This window comes from Microcaecilia unicolor, chromosome 10, assembly GCF_901765095.1.
Source record: "Microcaecilia unicolor chromosome 10, aMicUni1.1, whole genome shotgun sequence".
Taxonomy (NCBI): domain Eukaryota; kingdom Metazoa; phylum Chordata; class Amphibia; order Gymnophiona; family Siphonopidae; genus Microcaecilia; species Microcaecilia unicolor.
Genome location: NC_044040.1, coordinates 130,022,343 through 130,037,158, shown reverse-complemented (window position 1 = coordinate 130,037,158; position 14,816 = coordinate 130,022,343). Strand labels below are relative to the sequence as shown.

General features: G+C 48.6%; 1 protein-coding gene across 5 annotated transcripts in view; it reads left to right on the top strand.

Annotated features, from left to right (window-relative positions):
• Nucleotides 1–14,816, top strand: part of SMCO1 (single-pass membrane protein with coiled-coil domains 1) — a 271,293-nt gene that overhangs the window by 123,533 nt on the left and 132,944 nt on the right. The window lies entirely within an intron of this gene.

The window sequence follows — 14,816 nt, the reverse complement described above, 5'->3', positions numbered from 1 at the left end:
CTCTCCTCCATCCAACACCAGCATTTCTCCTCTCTCCCCGCCAACTCCTCCATCCATCCATGTCCAGCAATTCTCCTCTATCCCCTGCTCTCCTCTCCATCCATGTCCAGCGAATCTCTCTTCGCTGACCTACCCTCACATCCATGTCCAGCATATCTCCTCTCTCCCCTGCCCTCCCCTCTCATCTCATCCATGTGCAGCAATTCTCCCCTGCCCCGTCCTCCCCTGTCATCCTTGTCCAGTGGTTCTCTCTTCCCTGCCCTCCTCTCCCATCCATGTCCAGTGATTCTCTGCTCCCTGCCCTCCCCTGCCATCCATGTCCAGCGATTCTCCTCTCCCCTGCCCTCTCCTCTCATCCATGTCCAGCGATTCTCCTCTACCCCCTGTCCTCCCCTGCCATACATGTCCAGAGAATATCTCTCCCCTGCCCTCCCCTCTCATCCATGTCCAGCTATTGTCCTCTCTCCCCTGCCCTCACCTCCCATCCATGTCCAATGATTCTCCCCTCTCCCCTGCCCTTCATGTCCAGCAAATCTCTCTTTGCTGACCTCCCCTCCTCTCCATGTCCAGTATGTCTCCTCTACCCCCTGCCCTCCTCTCCCCTCCCCTTCATGTCCAGCATGTCTGCTGTCCCCTCCATGTCAAGCAATTCTCTCTCCCATGCCCTCTCCCCTCCATGGCCAGCATGTCTCCTCTCTCCCCTGCCCTCCCCTGCCCTTGTCCAGCATGTCTCCTCTCCCCCCTGCCCTCCCCTCCATGTCCAGCGATTCTCCTCTCTCCCCTACCCTCCCCTCCATGTCCAGCAATTCTCTCTCCCCTACACTCCCCTCCATGTCCAGCATGTCGCCTCCCTCCCCTGCCCTCCCCTCTCCAAGTCGCAGCGAACTGGAAGTGAAGACAGCGCAGCAGTGCTCACTGAGCAGGATGCAGGCAGGTTCGTCTCCTCTCGCGTCACTTCCCTCTCATGCGTCCCACCCTCAAAGGCGGGAAGCGCTGAGAGGGAAGCAATGCGAAAGGAGACGAACCTGCCTGCTTGCCTGCTTCAGTGAGCACTGCTGCGCTGCCTTCACTTCCAGTTCCCCGCGACTTGGAGAGGAGAGGGGAGGGCAGGGTAGGGAGGCGACATGCTGGACATGGAGGGGAGGGCAGGGGAGGGGAGAGAGAATTGCTGGACATGGAGAGGAGGGCAGGGGAGAGAGGAGAATCGCGACCGGGTAAAAGATTTTGTAGCGCGGGAGCAGGAACGGAAGGGAGCGGGCAAGTGAGCCGGACCTCAGGAAAAAGGTGCCGGTACGCTGTACCGGCGCATACCAGCACAAAAAAAGCACTGATTAATAATGACATGATAGAATACTTTAAATTTAATACATTAGATGACACTAATTGGACAACTAGATGGGACGCTTTCAAAGCTTTCATATGTGGTTCAATTATTAGCTTCTCTGCCAAATAAAAAAAAGAAACAAACGTGAAATAAACGATTTGGAAAAATCTATATAATGTTTAGAAAAGATCCATCAGAAAACACCTTTTGATTTGGGCACTTTGGAAAAGTTAAAAAAAAAAAGCAAGATATAAATATAACTTATTATTAGCCAACAATGCTAGTAAAGAGAGATTCATGAAATCAGCCCAATACTACACCAACAATAATAAAGCTGGACATGTGCTAGCCAACTATCTAAAATCCAGAGCTGAAAAAAATGATATCTCTGTCATTAAAGATGGCAATAATGTACTAATTACTGTAGTCCGTTGGGTTGGTCGTGAGCCCTTGGGCCCTGGCCGAGGCCAAGGGGAGACCGACCCACCACCACACACCCCAGCTATCCAATACCCCTAAGCTACCCCTCCCTGCAGTCCGTCAGGAAGAAGGGAAATAGGCATATAGGCGGGCCTCGTGGCCGAACCGGAACCCATGCACACAGAGCCACTCGTGCGAGCCTCACGGCTGAACTGGAACCCAATTACACACAGGGAGGGGTGAAAGAACCCAGAGGGCCCACCGGGCCCCAAGATGCCAGACACGCGCTGAACACCAGCAATAGGGCAGAAGGAGAAACAAAGGACCAGAGCGGGCCACACCCACCCAGGGGACTAGCGCAGGACAGGGGAACTAACACAGCAACCCCCCCCCCCCCCACACCAGGGTAGGAAGCCCCAGGCAGAAGCCAGAGGAACCAGACACAAAAGGAAGGCAGAAAGCCTTTGCCTCAAACCCACTGTAGACAGAGGTAACCAGAACACAAAGGGTTAAGCTTGTAGAGCCAGCAGAGAGAGAGTTCCATAAATCAACAAACAATCAGAGAGAACGCTTCCCTTCCCCGAGAGGGAGCAGGGCCGATAGAACAAACACACTGGCAGAGGCAGGAACACCATACACACAGTACACAAAGGGTTAAACTCACTGAGCCAGCAGGCCGGGACACTGGGAAGAGAAATCCTTAAAACAAACAAACAAAGGAGAATGCTCTCACTCAGCCCAGAGCCCCAGAGGTTGAGCAATGCCCAGCCCCCACTAAACAAACGAGCAGCTGACCCTGATTACAGAGCTATGCGCACACACACACAGCAGCAGCTAACCCAGAGGGAAGGAAAAGAATACTCTAACACAACACAGATCCCTGTCAGAACCTAGAGCACGTTTTGAGAGAAAACTATCAGGCTTTCCAGTTACCACCAAGCGCAAGTAACGCAAAAGCAGAGAAACTCTTCAGCTGCAGGCTAAAGTACTATCCCCTGACGTCAGCACAACCCCTGGCAGCCAATCAGAAGAGACGTCCCCCCTCCCCCTCAGCCAAACCAGCAGAATCATAACAATTACAGACCAACAAAATATATTAAAGGCCTTCCAGCATTTTTATTCGTCTTTATATAAATCAGAATCCAACTTAAGTGACCATGAGCTAGCTTTTCTAAAGGATCTTGAACATCATACTCTCGATGAAACTGATAATTTGGAATTAATAGCTCCCATAACTGAACAAGATGTATTATCTGCCATAAAGTCTATGGCAAAAAGAAAGGCCCCTGGACCGGACGGTCTTACATTAGAATTCTACTTAGTTTTTCAGGTAACACTTGCTCCCATCCTAAGCTCATTCTATAACCATTTAGTTACATCTGGCGAGGTTAATGGCAGTTTTACTGAAGCTACTATTATAGTCCTCCCGAAATCTGGTAAAGACCCCCAATACATACAGAACTATCGCCCTCTATTACTTATCAATCTTGATGCTAAGGTATATATGCTAAGATTTTACCTAAAATTATCAACACTAATCAAACGGGATTTATGCGTGGAAGAAACTCCTATGATAACACCAGAATGTTTTCTAATGTAATTTTACAAGCACAGTCTTCAGCTATTCCTTATGTAGCCATTGGACTAGATGCCGAGAAGGCTTTCAACAGGGTGGAATGCCCTTATATGTTCCAAGTACTCAAATGGTTTGGCTTTGCATCTGATGCTATCAAAATGATCCAAGTTTTATACACTCACCCCTCTACTAAACTATTTATAAATGGTCTCTTCTCTTCCTCCTTCTACCCAACTAGAGGGACTAGGCAAGGATGCCCACTCTCCCCACTTTTATCCAACATTGCCCTTGAACCTTTATTAATAACAATATTGTGATCAGATCAAATTAAAGGTGTAGAATTGGGAAATATTTCAGCTAAGTTATCAGCTTGCAGGTTGCAGGTCCAGGCAGCAGAGGAACACGGCAAGGCTATGACCTCTGACAGAGAGTAGCGTTCAGGATGGGCTATAAGGTACAGGCAGGCAGCAACAATGGACGGAGTCAGGTTCAGACTTAAAGCTTCATGCAGGCGGCAATCAGAAGTCAGAGTTAGGTTCAAGCTTACAGGTTCAGGCAGGTGGCTATCAGAAGGCAGAGTCAGGTTCAGAAATCTAACCCATCCCCATCCATCCCCATGGGAAATCTAACTCATCCCCACCGCAAGTAATCTCCTACATCCCAACTCCTGGCCTGCTCAGCCTTTGCCGTGCTGCAGTCACTTTCACCCCCCCCCCCCCCCCCCCCAAAGAAAGCCAGATTCTACAAGCAGTAAAAAAAATTCTAGTAAAAGTAACATAAATAATTTTCTTCTGTACTCTGCTAAGACAGCAGATGTACAGATCACCCAAAGCGGTCCAAAACAAGTAAAGTCAGAAACAACACAGTTTATACTTAATTGTTCAACCGCCCTTAGGAATCACGTTTGGGTTTAAAAAGCAAAACCATGTGCATGTAAGGACTGGATAAATGAATTAAAGCAAAGTTTAAAGCAAATGCCTTTAATATGTAATACTTGGTAGCAATAATGCATGGATGAGACAATGGTGCATGGAGGAGGGTTTTAGTTTTGTCAGGAACTGGGCAACATTCTGGGGAAGGGGGAACCTATTCCGAAAGGATGGGCCCCACCTTAACCGGGATGGGACTGGGCTGCTGGCATCATCATTTAAAAAAAGAAAGAAAGCAGCTTTTAAACTAGGAATGGGGGGAAGGCCGACAGTCGCACAAAAGCGTATGGTCAGGGCCGGTCTAGGCAGAGGCAACCGAGGCGGCCGCATAGGGCCTCGTGCTTAAGGGGGCCCGGCGCGGCGCACCTCAACTCTGCCTCTCTCTTACTGACCCCCGCTCGGACCGCATCATGATTTGATGACCCCTGCTCGGCCGCTCCACTTCCGCCACCGGTCCGGTGCCCACCCACCGCTGAGCCTGCCATCAGCTCCCGCCTCCCCGGACCCCGACAGTTGCAGCGACGGCCCCGACAGACAGTAGGAGCAACGGCCCGGCCCCTGACAGACAGTTGCAGGCTTGCAGCGACGGCCCCGGCCCCCGACAGAGTTGCAGCGACGGCTCACCCCAGCTTTTCACTTCCCGCTCAATGTCCCGCCTTCCTTCTGATGAGGTATTTCCTGTTTCCGTGAGGGCGGGAGTCACTGAGCGGGAAGGGAAAAGCTGGAGCCTGGTCAGAGGTGAGCCATCACCATCGCTGGTGCCTGGTGCGAGTGCGAGTCGACTTAAAGTGAAGTGGAGCTGGTCAGCTGGAGCAAGTTTGTGCCACTGCCTCCTGCACTGCCATTCAAAGGCAAGCCAGGTATGATGATTATTAGCTTTTCTATAAGGTGAATAATAAAACCATGGAACTAAGATAATATGCTACCAGACAGTGATACCTAATTCATTTAACCTAAATAATAAAATCCTGTGGTCGACTAAATTGAATGCATGCGATAGATTGCATTGTATAATAATCGTATTTTGACCTAGACTTAATAAAGATTTACCCTGTGCAACTATTTTCTGTACTATAATTTTTCCAGATCAAGCAATTTAACAATATACCTTGCCATTATTTTCACCAATAAGGGAATAGATGCAATTGGACAGTAATTAGCAAATTTTCCTTGGGGTTTTTAGGAGTAGGAGTTAAAACAATAATAGTAATGTGATGGAAAAACTCCGTTAGTTAAACAGTTGTGTAGCCATGCTGTTAATCTGGAAACCATAGTCCCGTTCATGTTGTTCATAATATATGCAGAACAGCTATCCAGGCTATAGCTCTTCTTGATAAATCTAGTATCCTTCATATTCATGGGCAAAAAGCCCTCCCAAAAAGTCAGTTGGTAGGTATATCACATAATACTTGTGACATCTCAAAATCCATGTCATGGTCTGCAGTTCCATTTACACAAAGCTGATGTTATGATTGGGGTCAGAACCCCTCTCAAACTTACCTCTTTCCTGGGGGTCAGCTTCTTAGCTGGCTTCTGTTTCTTTTGTCTGTCCTGTCTGAGCTGGCTCTGTCTCTCTGTGCTGGCAGCTTCCAGCAGCATGGGGTTAATTGTTTCACTATACTGCACCTGTGTGGGTGGACTGAGTTACCTCTACCTGACCTCTCTTTGGGGGTACTGGCTTCAAGTGCTTCACGGTTTTGCATTGGTGTGGGTTGGGCCTCTCTGGGTCAGTGTGCTGTTGCCTGGGGCTAGGGAGTGTGACATCATCAGGGAGGGCCTTGATAAGGAAGTGGTGTTCTTTCCTTCAGAGCCTTTGCAATGGTTGTGTTTGCTTTAGGTAGGGTGGTGCAGTGTGCACTTCTGACTTTGTGTCTAGTTTCCCTGCTTGATTTTGCTAAGGTCCAGGTTAGTGTTAATGCAGTGTGCACTGGTGTTTGTGTGTTTAGCTTTCCTGCTTTTCCCTTGTGGTTTCCCCTGCTTTTCCCTCTTGGTTTGGAAGCATTGCTGTGTATAGGGCTTTGGAAGCTCTGTTGCTGTTAGAAGTACTTCAGGGTTTGGTGGTGTTAGGAACACTTCAGATTTTGCTGTTAGAAGTACTTCTGGTGTTTGTGCTATTGGGAGCATTGCAGTCTTTGATGTTTGGGTTTTGGGTGCTGTAGAAAGCACTTCAGTTTGCTGTTAGAAGTACTTCTGGGTTTCGTGCTGTTAGAGGCACTTCAGTTCGCTGTGAGAAGTACGTCAGTAGCTTGGTGCTTAGTGGAACCTGGGTTAGGTTAGTACGGTGGTGCACTGCTGTAGCGTGGGGGCTTAGGAAGCTCCTTTGCTAGTGTGTGTTTGCTTTCCTGTTTTTTCCTTGTGTCTTCCCTGTCTTCCCTTTTAGTGCTAGGAGCTCTTTTGGTTGTTTGGTGCATAGGAGCACCTTAGTTAGTTTAGAGTTGTAGAGCACTGCTTGTAGCTTGGTGCTTAGTAGCACCTGTGTTAGCTTGTGTATTTAGTTCCCTGCTCTGTTAGTTTAGGGCTTAGGAAGTCCCTTTGTTGAGCAGGGCTTAGGAGCTCCTGTTTAGTATAGGGCTTAGGAAGTCCTTTTGTCAGTTTTCTGTTAGGAACACTCCTGCTGGGTTAGGGCTTGGGAGCACTTAGATCAGTTTAGGAGTACTTCTGTTTCCAGTCCTGGTCCCTGTGTCATCCGGTATCCGGTAAGTCCTGCCGGCCACTCGAACCCAAGGGCTCAACCCTTGGGGGGGGTAGTGGCCAAGCGCAGGTGAAGCTGTGCGGACCAGTCCAATGTGCTCCAGTCCAGTGTGTTCCGGTCCGGTGTGTGTTCCAGTCCTGTGTCCTCCAGTCTGGGGGATTGCAGTCCAGTGTTCCAGTCCTGTGTCCTCCAGTCCGGGGGATTCCAGTCCATGTGTTCCGGTTCGCTGGGTAGTGCCTGCAGTCAGGGCCGCCGAGAGGGGGGGACAGGGGGGACAAAAGTCCCCGGGCCCGGGCCTCCAGGGGGGCCCGACGCCGCATGCCCATAGCTCCGCCCCTCCCCTCCGAGTTCCAGGGCCCGCCCATCATCCGTCGAGTTCCAGGGCCCACCCGTCGTCCGTCCCTTTCACCCGAGTTCCAGGGCCCACCTTCTGTCCCTCCCTCCATCCGATTCCGAATCATGTCAAAAGCGATCGTCTTGTTCTTATCTGACCTCGTGGTTACGGCGCGAGCAGCACGCGGTGAAAATCGTGCAGGCTCGCGCTTCAGCCTTCCTTTGTCTGTCTATCAGCTGAGGTCCCGCCCTCATTTCCTGTTTCTGCAAGGGCGGGACCTCAGCTGATAGACAGACAAAGGAAGGCTGAAGCGCGAGCTTGCACGATTTTCACTGTGTGCTGCTCGCGCTGTAACCACGAGGTAAGATCGCTTTTGACATTCGGACTGAGGGAGGGAGGGGTGGGGGCTTTGTTCTCGGAAGGAAGGGGGCCTTGGATCTCGGAGGGCGGGAGGGGGGACTTGGATCTCAGAGGGAGGGAGGGGGGCCTTGGATCTCTGAGGGAGGGAGGGAGGGAGGGAGGGGGTCTTGGATCTCCGAGGGAGGGAGGGCTTGGATCTCTGAGGGAGGGAGGGGGGCCTTGGATCTCTAAGGGAGGGCTTGGATCTCAGAGGGAGGGAGGGGGGCCTTGGATCTCTGAGGTAGGGAGGGCTTGGATCTCAGAGGGAGGGAGGGGGGTCTTGGATCTCGGAGGGAGGGAGGGCTTGGATCTCAGAGGGAGGGAAGGAGGGGGGGCCTTGGATCTCTGAGGGAGGGAGGGCTTGGATCTCTGAGGGAGGGAGGGAGGGGGTCTTGGATCTCCGAGGGAGGGAGGGAGGGAGGGCTTGGATCTCTGAGGGAGGGAGGGGGGCCTTGGATCTCTAAGGGAGGGCTTGGATCTCAGAGGGAGGGAGGGGGGGCCTTGGATCTCTGAGGGAGGGAGGGCTTGGATCTCAGAGGGAGGGAGGGGGGTCTTGGATCTCTGAGGGAGGGAGGGCTTGGATCTTGGAGGGAGGGAGGGCTTGGATCTCAGAGAGAGGGAGGGGGCCTTGGATCTCGGAGGGAGGGGAGGGCAGGGGGGAGAAAGAACATATCACTGGACAGGAGGGGAGAGAAGAGATTGCTGGACAAGAGGGGAAGGCAGGGCAGGGGGAGAGAGAAGAGATTGCTGGACAAGAGGGGAGGGCAGGGGGGAGAGAAGAGATCGCTGGATAAGAGGGTAGAGGCATGGGGGAGAGAGAAGAGATTGCTGAATAGGAGGGCAGGGGGAGAGGAGAATTGCTGGACAGGAGGGGATGCCTGGCAGGGGAGAGAGAAGAATTGCTGAACATGGATGGATGATTGGAGGGGCAGGGGAGAGAGGAAATTTACTGGATATGGGTGGATGGAGGAGAGGGAAGTCAGGAAGGAGATGCACATGGATGGAGGTGAGGGAAGAGATGAGAAATGCTGGACATGGATGGAGTGGAGGGCAGGGAAGAGAGAAGAAATGTTGGACAAGGATGAAGGGAAGGAAAGACAAAGGAAGGAGATGCACACAGATGGAGGGAAAAGGAGAGAGGAGAAATGCTGGACATAGATGGAGGGGAGGGAAGACAGGAAGTACATGCACATGGATGGAGGGGAGTGAGGAGAAATGCTCATGGATGTAGGGGAAATTGCTGAATTTAAGGGCTGGATCGGAACACTTTCAGGGCAGATGCTGAAACTGGAGGAATGATAGGGACAGGGCTACAGATGGTAGACAGGACGCATAAGGACACAGGAGGATGGTGGACATGGTGAGAGAAAAAAATATCAAATGGAAAGAAGACACTGCATAAAACAGAAGACACTGGGACCAAAGCGAATAGAAAAACTATGATCAGACAACAAAGGTAGAAAAAAGTATTTTATTCAGAATTTTTTATGTCAGCTTTTGGAAATGTGTATCTGTGATGTTTTTCATGTAAGTTTCAATTTTTCTAGTATTGCTGCATGCTGAGTCTGACTTCTTCAGGTAACTTTCTAGTTCAGTATTTTGCCTTCATATTTTTTTTTATTTCTAGTTCTTTGTGTCATATCTGTTGCCATGTGTGTTTCATGTGTGATAAGGTACAGTATTCTGCTAGTGTGTAGTATTTGCAGCCCTTTTTGTTTTGTTTTTCATTAGGTTGTGTACTGGTGTTTTAGAGCCCGGTATAATTATAGTGCTGCCTTTCCATGCATAAGGTTGTAGCTCGTCCTGTCCTTGGAATTAGTGCTGTTATGGTTTGGTAAGGTTATGAGTGGGTTTTTGCACAAGTTTGTGTATAGTGTTTTGCAGTGGAGAGATTGTGTTTTGACCTTACTGAGGTAGCACCAAAACATCAGAAAAAGTGTAGAGCCTAAATCATGACACACTACCTCTTGAAGGATATACATATAGTGCAGGGGCCCGGCCCGGTGGCGGGTGGAGCAGCCGTGACCTCGGGGGGGGGGGGGCCCAGGGGCGGCCTTGTCCCGGGCCCGGCCCAGTCTCTCGGCGGCCCTGCCTGCAGTCCCTGCCGGTGTGCTTACCCAGTGTTGGTTGGTGGGTTTTGCCTGCTGCTGTCGCTCCTCGGCAGCAGCCCAAGGGCTCACATTTGCTCCAGAGCCCAGGCCCGCGGGCTCTGAACCTGACAGCTGAGTTCTGATTTTAGCCACTTTTTCATTAAAAAAAACTGCACTAATGCTTAGAGTAATAGGGGAATTTTAAAGTACTGCATCTTTTCTTAATATTTGTCCTTTATTCTCCTTTGTTATGAGAATTGGAACTACTAATTGTAGTGGACTTCAACTGAATAATTTCGGGGGGGGGGGGGGTCATGATAGCATTGTGCTTATTATTACAATCAGGTTTTTTGTACAAGTTTAGCTTCATTTGTCTTTATTTGAAATTTCATAAATAAAAAATTTTCTAAAAATGAAATAATCTTTTCAATGGGGTGGGGCGGGGCTAGGATGGGGCCCCGCACTTGCTAAGACCGGCCCTGTGTATGGTTCGGAATAAGGTATCTTGCAAAGATATCGCCCAAACAGGGAAGACAGGGTTTCTTGATAGTGAGGTTGCAAAAGATACTGTAGTAGATTCAATGTCCTTAAATAAAAATAATAAAAACCAGACAAAAGATAGTAAAATAGTACTGTCAAGTAATCAACATGATATGATAAGGAATAACAAGTCTAGCTTGAAGTGTCTGTATGCAAATGCGAGGAGCCTAAGACAGACGATAGGAGAATTGGAATATATTGCACTGAATGAAGAAATAGACATAATAGGCATCTCTGAAACCTGGTGGAAGGAGGATAACCAGTGGGACACTGTAATACCAGGGTACAAATTATATCATAGTGATAGGGTAGACCGGATTGGGGGAGGAGTAGCATTGTACGTTAACGAAAGGCTTGAATCAAATAGATTGAAAATTCTGCAGGAAACAAAAGACCTCTTGGAATCATTGTGGATCGAAATTCCATGTGTAAAGGGGAAAAGGACGGTGATAGGGGTGTACTACCATCCGTCCGACCAGGATGAGCAGACGGACGCAATCATGTTAAAGGAAATATAATGCCAAGCTTTAAGTTACTGTCTGTACTGTTTTAATATACTATTGTACTGTAGTCCTGTTATAGCTGATGTAAGCCACATTGAGCCTACAACCAGTGGGAAAATGTGGGATATAAATGCTTTAAAATAAAATAAATAAATAAATTAGTGAGGCAAATAAATTAGGCAACACAATAATAATGGGTGATTTTAATTACCTGATAACACAACAAATTCTACTAAAAATGTCCGTGTATTGAAGGTGTTTTATTCCATTCATGAAAATGTGGAGAAAAAAAAGACTTCAGAAACCATGGAGAAATCTCTTAAAGGAGAACCTTTTTAAGTATTCAGAGAAACTCCTCTTCAATCACTAGTCTTCACAAAAAAAACTCCACTCTTCATTCATGAAATACTTGTACAAACACCTTTTACAATACACTATCGTAGAGGCATTATTTCAACCACATATATCTGGTAAACAAACACTCATTTGTAACTTAGCTTGAATGATGACGATGCCACTGGTCCACATTAATTTTCACAATCCTCGATGTCCATAAAGCCCAACAGGAGACCCTGTTTCGCCACCATCGGGCTGTTTCAAGGGCTAGACACTGCATCCAAATTTACAAGCTTATCACTTTCACCACGCACTGAGTGTTATGATTGTGGTCATAATCCCTCTCAAACTTACCTTTTTCCTGGTGGTCAGCTTAGCTGGCTTCTGTTTCTTTTGTCTGTCCTTTCTGAGCAGCTGGCTCTCTCTCTCTGTGGTGGCAGCTTCCAGCAGCATGACTCTAATTGTTCACTTTACCACAGCTGTGTGGGTGGACTGAGTTAGCTCTACCTCTCTTTGGGTGTACTGGCTTCAAGTGCTTCACGGTGCTGCATTGGTGTGGGTTGGGCCTCTCTGGGTTTGTGTGCTGTTGCCTGGGGCTAGGGAGTGTGACATCATCAGGGAGGGCCTTGATAAGGAAGTGGTGTTCTTTCCTTCAGAGCCTTTGCAATGGTTGTGTTTGCTTTAGGTAGGGTGGTGCAGTGTGCACTTCTGACTTTGTGTCTAGTTTCCCTGCTTGCTTTTGCTAAGGTCCAGGTTAGTGTTAGTGCAGTTTGCACTGGTGACTGTGTGTTTAGCTTTCCTGCTTTTCCTTTGTGGTTCCCCTGCTTTTCCCTCTTGGTTTGGAAGCATTGCATTGTGTCTTGCTTGCTAGAGTAGTGCTTAGGAAGCACCTTGTTAGTTTTGTGTCTAGCTTGCTAGAGTAGGGCTTAGGAAGCACCTTGTTAGTTTTGTGTCTAGCTTGCTAGGGTAGGGCTTAGGAAGCACCTTGTTAGTTTTGTGTCTAGCTTGCTAGGGTAGTGCTTAGGAAGCACCTTGTTAGTTTTGTATCTAGCTTGCTAGAGTAGTGCTTAGGAAGCACCTTGTTAGTTTTGTATCTAGCTTGCTAGAGTAGTGCTTAGGAAGCTTGTTAGTTTTGTGTTTAGCTGTTTAGTATAGGGCTTAGGAAGTCCTTTTGTCAGTTTACTGTTAGGAACACTCCTGCTGGTTTAGGGCTTGGGAGCACTTAGGTTTAGGAATACTTCTGTTTCCAGTCCTGGTCCCTGTGTCATCCGGTATCCAGTAAGTCCTGCCGGCCACTCGAACCCAAGGGCTCAACCCTTGGGGGGGTAGTGGCCAAGTGCAGGTGAAGCTGTACGGACCAGTCCACTGTGTTCCAGTCCAGTGTGTTCCAGTCCGGTGTATGTTCTAGTCTGGTGCGCTCCAGTCCAGTGTGGTTCCGGTCCGGTGTGTGTTCCAGTCCTGTGTCCTCCAGTCTGGGGGATTGCAGTCCAGTGTTCCAGTCCTGTGTCCTCCAGTCCGGGGGATTCCAGTCCATGTGTTCCGGTTCACTGGGCAGTGCCTGCAGTCCCTGCCGGTGTGCTTGCCCAGTGTTGGTTGGTGGGTTTTGCCTGCTGCTGTCGCTTCTCGGCAGCAGCCCAAGGGCTCATGTTTGCTCCAGAGCCCGGCCCCGCGGGCTCTGAACCTGAGAACCTGACACTGAGCCTCTTAATAGCGTCTTTAAATCCAGGACGGCTTCCCCTCATTATATATACGTCATTTCCTTCCTCATTACTTGCTGACGTCAGCATGCACAGACTCAATCTCCCATGATCCATTTACAGAAACGCTTTCCACTCAATTGATATATTTAACCCTTTAGGGATTATGGTTTGCAGATAGTATATCCATCTTTGTTCTTTCTGTCTTAATATTCTCCTCACATCTCCTCTTCGCTCAGTCACACGGATTGTAAGTCAACAAAATCATGCTGTTTCTCAATGCAATGAGACACTAGAGGTTCATAAGTTTTTTTTAGCCTGTACACAATGTCTGTGCTCAATCAACCTCGTTTTCAACATCCGCGACGTTTGTCCCACATAATACAAATTGCAGGGACACTTCAAAAGATAGATCACATTATTCGATTGACAATTTGTTAAAGATTTTAAACCATAAATCTTCCCCGTGTGCACATCCATAAATCCATCCGCATCTAGCATGTTGTGGCAAACTGTACAATGACCACATGCACTAGGTTGTCCCTTCATCCTGTCACGTTAAGGATTTATCCTTGCTTCCGTGATCTAAGGATTCTGTTTGCTTATCAAAGACAGAGCAATTTGAATGATTTACTATGTGTGGCTGACATATGGAATTGTCAAACAGCTGGTGACAGGATGAAGGGACATCATAGTGCATGTGGTCATTGTACAGTTTGCCACAACATGCTAGATGCGGATGGATTTATGGATGTGCACACGGGGAGGATTTATGGTTTAAAATCTTTAACAAATTGTCAATCGAGTAATGTGATCTATCTTTTGAAGTGTCCCTGCAATTTGAATTATATGGGACAAACGTCGCGGATGTTGAAAACGAGGTTGATTGAGCACAGACATTGTGTACAGGCTAAAAAAACTTATGAACCTCTGGTGTCTCATTGCATTGAGAAACAGCATGATTTTGTTGACTTACAATGTATAGTCTTGGAACAAGTCCGTGTGACTGAGCAAAGAGGAGATGTGAGGAGAATATTAAGACAGAAAGAACAAAGATGGATATACTATCTGCAAACCGTAATCCCTAAAGGGTTAAATATATCAATTGAGTGGAAAGCGTTTCTGTAAATGGATCATGGGAGATTGAGTCTGTGCATGCTGACGTCAGCAAGTAATGAGGAAGGAAATGACGTATATATAATGAGGGGAAGCCAGTGGCGATCCTAGCCGGCATGACACCCGGGGCGGACCGCCGAAGTGCCCCCCCCCCCGGGTGCAGCGCGGCCCCCCCCCTGGCAAAATGACACCCCCCCCAGGTGCACGCCACTGGGGGGGGTGCCGTGGCGCGCACCTGTCAGCTGAGTTCGCTGACTTCGCTAACTTCTCTGCAGCTCCCTCTGCCACGGAACAGGAAGTAACCTGTTCCGGGGCAGAGGGAGCTGCAGTGAAGTTAGCGAAGTCAGCGAACTCAGCTGACAGGCGCGTGCCGCGGCACCCCCCCCCCCAGCAGCGTGCACCCGGGGCGGACCGCCCCCCCCCTTGGTACGCCACTGGGGGAAGCCGTCCTGGATTTAAAGACGCCATTAAGAGGCTCAGTGCGTGGTGAAAGTGATAAGCTTGTAAATTTGGATGCAGTGTCTAGCCCTTGAAACAGCCCGATGGTGGTGAAACAGGGTCTCCTGTTGGGCTTTATGGACATCGAGGATTGTGAAAATTAATGTGGACCAGTGGCATCGTCATCATTCAAGCTAAGTTACAAATGAGTGTTTGTTCACCGGATATATGTGGTTGAAATAATGCCTCTACCCTAGTGTATTGTAAAAGGTGTTTGTACAAGTATTTCATGAATGAAGAGTGGAGTTTTTTTTGTGAAGACTAGTGATTGAAGAGGAGTTTCTCTGAATACTTAAAAAGGTTCTCCTTTAAGAGATTTCTCCATGGTTTCTGAAGTCTTTTTTTTCTCCACATTTTCATGA